Here is a 7634-nt window from a genome sequence, read left to right as displayed (position 1 = left end):
CAAGCTCTCACCTAGCCTGTTTTTTGATGGAAAACTAAAGCACCATATTTTTGACTCTGGAATTTGTGTTTGAGAACAACAGCATTCCCTGAGGCACAGCTGATATTTTTATTAGTCTTAATCAGATCTATTTCTTCATTCCTCCTCATTCTTTTGAGTTTCCATTGAAATGCTTGGTAGCAGCTTGCCTTTATAATTTGATCTATTTCTTTCTGTTATAATACTCCCCCCATGATTAATTCAGGTCTTAAATGATAAGATCTAACTCTAAGCTATTTGACTTGAAAATGCAAGCAAAGGTTGTCATGTTTCACTTGTGTCACCTTAACCATTCCTCTCACTCTTGTGCCAGGCAGACATTTTCTGCAACTGATTCTAGATGACCTTCATTGTCCTATCAGCCTATATATCAAAGGAAACTTCTCATCCCCCAACTTCTGCTTGATTTTTCAATAGCCAGCCAGTTCTGCAATAAATTGCCACCCCCACACTCTCTTGGGTTTCTACATAAGAAAGCACCTGCACCTTCTAATTCTATAGAGAATACTGCACCACTTGTTGCACTTCCACACAGCCACAGTGCTGCTTTCCAATCCATGACTCACCATTTTCCCTGGAAACATTATTAGAACAGCCATGTTCAGGGTATTTTAACAAATTCTAGCTTTTCAGCCAGCTTCACTGAAAACTGGGGTGAATCTGAGCTCAGGACAGTAAAGAACAGCGAGAATATCACACTCTTAGGGCCACATGAATCACTCTCCTTACTCCAAACTGGAAGAAAAACTCAGTGGATTCCGGATTCTCACATCTTCTTTGGTTGACATGCTCTTGCCTAGATCTGCTTTAAAAAAGGGGTTTGATTTCTGAAATAACATTAAGCATCATTTCCTTTAATTCCCCCGTAATCGAACAGCAGCAGCAGCGAGACCCAAACTCGGCAGGTAAGCCTAGAGACAGGCTCTACTATTCCCTTGGTCTGAGTCAGGATGGCCAGAAATGTTTGGTGTTAATGCAAGGAGAAACACAGCCATCAAGTCCCTCTGTCTCCACGTTGTCATGCACAAGCAGCTCCAAAGCAGAGCCTTTGGCCTGACACTGGGGAGGGTTGCAGAGCTCTCATAGGCGCTTGCCAGTGATGTGGACAGCCCTGGCTTCCCATCCAAAGGGTTTTCAGATATCTACAAAGACAATACGGACACCACAGGCTGTATCTAAGGTTCACCTTACACTCTGGGGAGCTCCTGGGAGCAGCTGGCTCAGGTGCAATATAAACATAGATTTTCTCATGAAAGAAACCTCCAGTTCCTCTCCATAGTGCACACATTTGCCCATTATCTGATGCTTTCAGGCAAGAGTTCAGACTGTGAAGAACAAGTGAATGAAAGGAAATCTTCCTCTGTAACCATTCTAATGAGGGAGGGAATGCATACATCATTGTTAACATTATCTTGGTTTTGTCAGCCACAGCAATGCAAGAAAATGCAGCGTATTCCCACAGAGAACCCTGGCAGACCACCACCGCCACGTTAGACCTGCTGAGGTCACTCACCTTCACTGCACACAACTCCACACAACGGGTGGGAAGTAGGGGCTACCCATGGTCCTCTCCTTTGTCCTGCTGCCACATCCGTGCCGAATTTGTTGCCGTCCCTGGTTACAGTGTGGTTTGGCAAGCCGGTCACTCCAGCAGTGACAAAGATCTTAGCACACCCTTTGTTACTGCTGGACTCCAGAGGCCGGGCAGGCGCAGGACCACCTCCCGACCCAGCAGCTAATCCCTTCCTTGGAGATGACTATCACAAACACAAGCAGCAGCAAATCCTATAAACTCCTCACTCCTGGCTGCTCTGCTCCTGGCAACCAGGGATGGAAATCCGTCCACCACTCCTGACCAGCTAACGCTGGGCAGCCGGAGCAGGATCGAGACTCGGAGGTGCCTGCGCTTGCTGGGGACACTGGCAAAGGGCTGCCAGGAGCTGAGAGCCCCTGTGGGGCAGGGAAATACATGTTGGGGACACGTCTCACCCCTAGAGGCTGTTGGACCCTTAGAAGGGCAGGGTTTGCTTATTCCCCACCTTCCTTTCTGGCACAGAATGGAGCCTTTTTCTGCAGAAGAGAGGAGGAATTTCAGAGGACTCTGCGGGGTGGTGAGGAATGGGGCACGACGGGCCCCGAACCACACGCCCAGTGCAAGTGTTTGGCCCCGGCTCGAGAGAAGCAAAGTCTGGGAGGGAGATTTTAATGCATTTTTGCCACCAGAAGGCACTGGGGAGCTGCAGATGGGAACAGTGGGTGTTCAGCTGGTCCTTCCGATGGGAGAAACAAGAGCCTCTCTCCGCTGTGCCTGGGCATAGTTCTCTCGTTCAGCCCCCTTTGCTGTCCTTAGGAAAGCACAGGAGACCTCAGCTTGCAAAAAGAGTCTCATTATCATTTTCTTTGGAAAATAAATGTGCATCAGCTTTTTTTGTGTGTAATAGCTATACGAGACAGGAAAAACCATCAGAATGGGAAGATGCAGATGGTCCCCGGGGGCCGGGATGCAGAAGCAGCCATGGGGCAGCAAATGTGTCGGTGGTGCTTTAGCTGGGAGCGTTGCAGCCCCCCTGGTGCAGCAAGCAGTGTCCTGCCTGCAGAGGGAGGGATGCCTGCCTGGGATGGCTGTGCCACAGACCTTCCAGATGCTCCTTGGGGAAGACCATCTCTGTGGCTGCACAGGTCACCTTCCTGCCAGGCATGGCTAAGTCAGGGAACTCCCCAAGCAGTGGAAGGAAACACAGACACCACTGCAGTCCAGGGATCTGAAACCAGCTCTGGCAGGCAGCTTGGAGTGAGCACCACTGGCCAGGCCAAGGAAAAGTGCAAGGACCAGAGCTTCTGGTGATTGCAGCTTCTGTAATGGCTCCAGTGGGTTTGTGACCTTAGTTGGAAGCTAGCATCAGAGAATGGTTCTTAAGTAATTTCAATTTACAGGGAAATATTTCCACCTGAATAATGACAATTTTACGTTCTAACTAACATATGGGCCTAAATCCTCAGCACACCCAGACTTACCTTGCCTCTCCATCTGCTGAAACCTTCCTGCCGTGAGCACAGGCATGGACCACCCCTGGCACGGATCACCCTCCTGAGCAGCACTGTTACTGTTTTTGGAGGGGGAGCTAGATGTGCAAAGTCACTGCCTTGCAGCTCTGATGTATGACCAAGGCGTTATTAGGGACGCAGCAAGCACACATGAAATCCTTATTGGCTGTTTGCAGCCACTGCAGCTCTGCTGTGACCCACTCTGTGGGCATATGCTCTTCCTCGCACCTCACACATGGCAGGAAGGCGCTGTTTCTAGGAGGAATTTTTCCCTGGGAGGGTTGTTTCTCAGAGCGTACAGACCTCTTGATAGCAATTTAAATGGCAATTTAAGAGGTTGCCAAGTTCAGTCTTCCACCTGGGCCATCTATCAAAAGATGATGCTCCATAGCAAGGGCAACTGTATAGGACGTATGTCCCACCTTGGCCATTCTGATTGATAGTGCAGTATTTCAGCACAAACCTACCTTCATCAGCAATTACATTGGGTGTTAGAGATACAGTTTCACAAATTGGTCAAGTATACCTACATCTGTGCTGCTCCTAAAAAGGCCAATGCTGCTAATCCAGCTGAGATCAAACCAAGTGTCTCTTAGCTGATTTGCTTTCAGCCAGGACAGGCACCCGACTTCAGCCATAGCACAGCCACACGAGCATGAAGGAGCAAGCCACATGGAGGGTGGCATGCTGGTAATATAAAGAGAAACGGGCTCCGTGTGAAACGTGTGAGATTCAAGTGAAAACAATACAGAAGAGTAAAAAAAAAACCAAACCTCAAAAGCCAGCACACAGACTAACAACCACATCAGGATTTCTGTCTTCCTTAAAAGAAGAGAGTGATGAGGGTTTTGGTCAGACACAAAGGCAAAATTACTGAAATATTTGCTTCCTGCGACCCAGCCTCTTCAGCTCCAGGAGCTGATGGCTGTGAGCGGGAGGGTGGCACGTCTGGAGAGGTCACCGAGTTAAGTGCTGCTAATTCCCTGTTTATTGACTTCGGCAAATTGGGATTAGGACGGGCCAGGGGTGCGAGGTGGCCTTGTGCTGTTTACATGGCATGTCAGGAATGCAGCTGCTCTACCACGATTTTTGCACGTTTTTGAGAAGAGGATGCAGTGGGGAAGGCAGGCAGCTGCTGTTGGAGAGCACTGTGCTAAAGCCAGCTCAGTTACCCCAGGATTGCATTTGGCCCCAGATGCCTGGCTTCTCGTGCAGGGCTGAAGGTGTTTGTGTCCCTTGAAGCCAAGGGGTGAGTGGGGAGTGGGTGGGGGTCTCCTGGGCAATCCTGGCCATGGGACCTGCTATGTCTTGGAGCAGGGGTCCTCAAACTTTTTAACCAGGGGGCCAGCGCACGGATGAAGTGGCAGGCAGTCATCTGTGGCTGCTTGGTTTCCCCCCCCCAACCCCCAGCGGGGGGGGGGGGGAGTGGGGGGGTTCTGTAAATACCGGGGGCCGGATTGAGGACCCCGGGGGACCGTATCCGGCCCGGGGGCCGCAGTTTGAGGACCCCTGCCCTGGAGGAATCACATGCTGGCATGGGAGAGGAAGAGGTTTCCTGCCTTCCTTCTTTTGTAGAATCAGTCTGAATGTTGTTCTGCCCCTCTCCCATAAATAATAAACACATTCACCTCTTTTCTTTCACCCTGTGATATTTCACATTTTAATGGCATTTCAACTGCCATTAATTACACCCAATCAGTCCATCAAAACTTAAGACATTCGGAAACTTGACCATTGAGAATGCAAAACGTCTTTTGTTCTTCAAAACAAACAAACCAAACAAAAAAGCTTCCTTGGCAAAACAATTGCTTACAAACAAATAAATGGACAAGCCCTGAGCCAGACAGACCCCGGTCTGGTCACTTGCAAGGCGGTACAAATGCACAGGGGGAGTTGCGAGTTGCTGTACCAGTCCTAGAGGAATTACCACGGAGCTATGAGCAGCTGGGGGAGAGCAGCTATTGTCAGTCACTATCGGCTCCAGCTGATCTGAAATGCGTGAGCTAAAGCGGAAAGACTTTCTGTTTCGGCACAGCATTCTCTCTTTTGGCCTCGTTGCTAATAACACTCAGCCTCTCCCTGTGCCCTGGCACTCAGTGAGCTGTGTGGAACGAGCATTTTGTTCTTTGCAAAGGGTTTTGGGCATTGCTGATGCACTCAGGCCACTAAGGTGGTGATAGCCTGTTGCTATTGCTGGCAAGTCTTGCTTTTTGCTATTGCTAGTTGGGGGATGCTGTGTCTGCATGTGAAGGGTAATCTGCATTTCCCTGGTGAGGGAGCAACTCCTGTTCTATGAGTTGCAACCATGCTCAGATAAAAATGTCTCAAGTGTGAGACCCTCAGGAAGGACACAATTTTGGGGATATTTGAAGGCCACTCTCAAGCAAACCTACATCTGGTCTGGTGAAAGAACTGGTAGAAAGGGGCACAGTGGGAACCAAACAGTGCCCAGCAAACTGGTGCAATGCCTAAGGGAGCCACAAAAGCTGTGTACAACCCATGGAAACCATCAGGATTCCCTACCTTATGTCCAGACCAGACTTGCACCTGTTGGCTTGTCTTCAGTAACTCTGAGCTTCTGGGTCCCAAAAGTTTTCTGTAAAGCTCCTGTTCCCAGGGGCACTTCCTAGCTTGTATGAATGCTATCAGGTGGATGGGTTATCTTCTTCCATCTCAGTACTTGGTCTCCCTGTCTCCTTCCATCCATCTGCTAGTGCTCTGCTCTGTTTCCCTGTTGCTTCTTCCTTTTTCCACTTATCTGCCTCCTCTTATTACAATTAATTTATAACACTTCTTACATTCACTTTTATAAGCTTTGAAAATGGCAGGACTTTATTATTTGCTTTGATGCTTAGCTCCCCTCATTTTGATGTCAATGTTTCTTTTTCCATCCTTTTCTCAGGCTTGTTCTCCAGAGATGTCATTTTAAAGAAATGTGTTTTCCTTGAAAAGCATACCAGGGTGCATGGACATTGCCCTGTACAGAGATGAGAGCTTGCCTTCCCTCCTGCGGTTCAAAGTTTGAAAGAGCAAAAGTCAGCATTCTCCTGCTGGTCATCTGCCTTGACTGCCTGCTATCTGTCAGTATGGTGTCACTAATGTCTCGCCACTCTGAGTTGCTTGATTTTCCACTCACTTCTTGCCAGTTTTCCAGAGGAGAATGAGTCTGAAAAGATGTACTACTAATGCTTGAAATGCAAGGAGAGGGCCAGTGATGTGGCAATGCCCTGCAGGGATTAAGGAAGGAGGAATTCTTCAGAGACTGAGATTAGAGGGAATCAAGAATGGACAGTACCAGTTGAAAGTGCAGGAGGTTTCTCTGTCTGGTAACAGTCGGGGCAAGAAAAGTTCCAAAAAAGACAATTATTCAAAGCTCTGGTTCACTTGTAAACTGAGGATTGCCTCTCACGTCTGAACTGAGTGTTCAAGCTCTGGCAGCTTTGCCACACTGCACGTTTTCTGCCTTTCCAAATTTACTGCCAAAATCAGAGAACAGCATTTGGAATGAGACAAATCTCCTGCAGCAAAGTCTAAACACACCTAAATGGTTTTGCTTGACGATGTCACGTTTGCTGTGTCATATCTGCCAGCCCTCTTTCTTTCATTGCCCCTGCCCTGGCACTCTATAATCTAAAAATATCACTTTATCAGCTGCCAAAGCAGTTAAATCTCTGTGCATGTTTCTTCTGTTCCTTTCATCCCTCTTTCTTTTTTTCTTTATTTCTTTCTGGATTATCTGTCTCTTTTGTGTTGATTTTGTATTCCTTTTATCTAAGTTCAAACATGTTGAAAATCACAGCGCAGGATATGCTTTTAGCAGCTTTTTTTTTTTTTTTTGTAACTTAACACTGTTCTGTTCCCATAGACCACAAAGCAGCACAGGCAGGAGCTGGCTTCAGGGCTGCCTGCCTGTGCCATGATTCAGCAGGTTGTAAAAGGAAAGAATGTCTTCTTTTTTGGGAAAGGGTGGGAGAGAAAGGGGAAGCATGTGTGACAGGCCTCTGTGTGTGTATTTGACTTCCTAGTGCTTGTGTGATTGCAGTGGTGGTGTTAATGCTGCCCTGCGAGTTATGTTGGAGTTAATAACCTGTTTCAAGAAAGGAGCTTGAAAGATACTTGGTGGAAAAATGGATTTTTCCCAGATTGAGAAGGGAGCCTGCTGAAGTATCGTGCTTTGTTACCCTTTAAAGTATTCCTCTGTGGTGTTTTTAGTTTCTTATTTAAAGCACTTGGTATCTCCTGTGCTGCCTGTTGTTTGTGGTTGTTTCCCTGCCTGTCTGCATCTTCTGTTTGGTTTCTCGGTGTAGCTCAGTCAACAGGGAGGTTTAGGAGCCAGCTTCGTGGCTTTCTGGAAAAATGCGAGCATTTGATTCCAAACTTCAGTGTAAACAGGGATTTGCTGATTTCATTTATGCTGAGCCTTATTTCTGAATGCTGGGGCCCTGCTTGCATTGTCCTAACGTGGTGGAATTTTCTCTGTGGGGAGACTTATGTTGCTGACTCATTGCATCAACTCAAACCAGATTTATGTTTGCAAAAAACCCCCCTTT

This window comes from Falco biarmicus, chromosome 8, assembly GCF_023638135.1.
Source record: "Falco biarmicus isolate bFalBia1 chromosome 8, bFalBia1.pri, whole genome shotgun sequence".
NCBI classification, from domain to species: domain Eukaryota; kingdom Metazoa; phylum Chordata; class Aves; order Falconiformes; family Falconidae; genus Falco; species Falco biarmicus.
The sequence above is the reverse complement of the archived record's forward strand: the minus strand, read 5'-3'. Positions refer to the sequence as shown.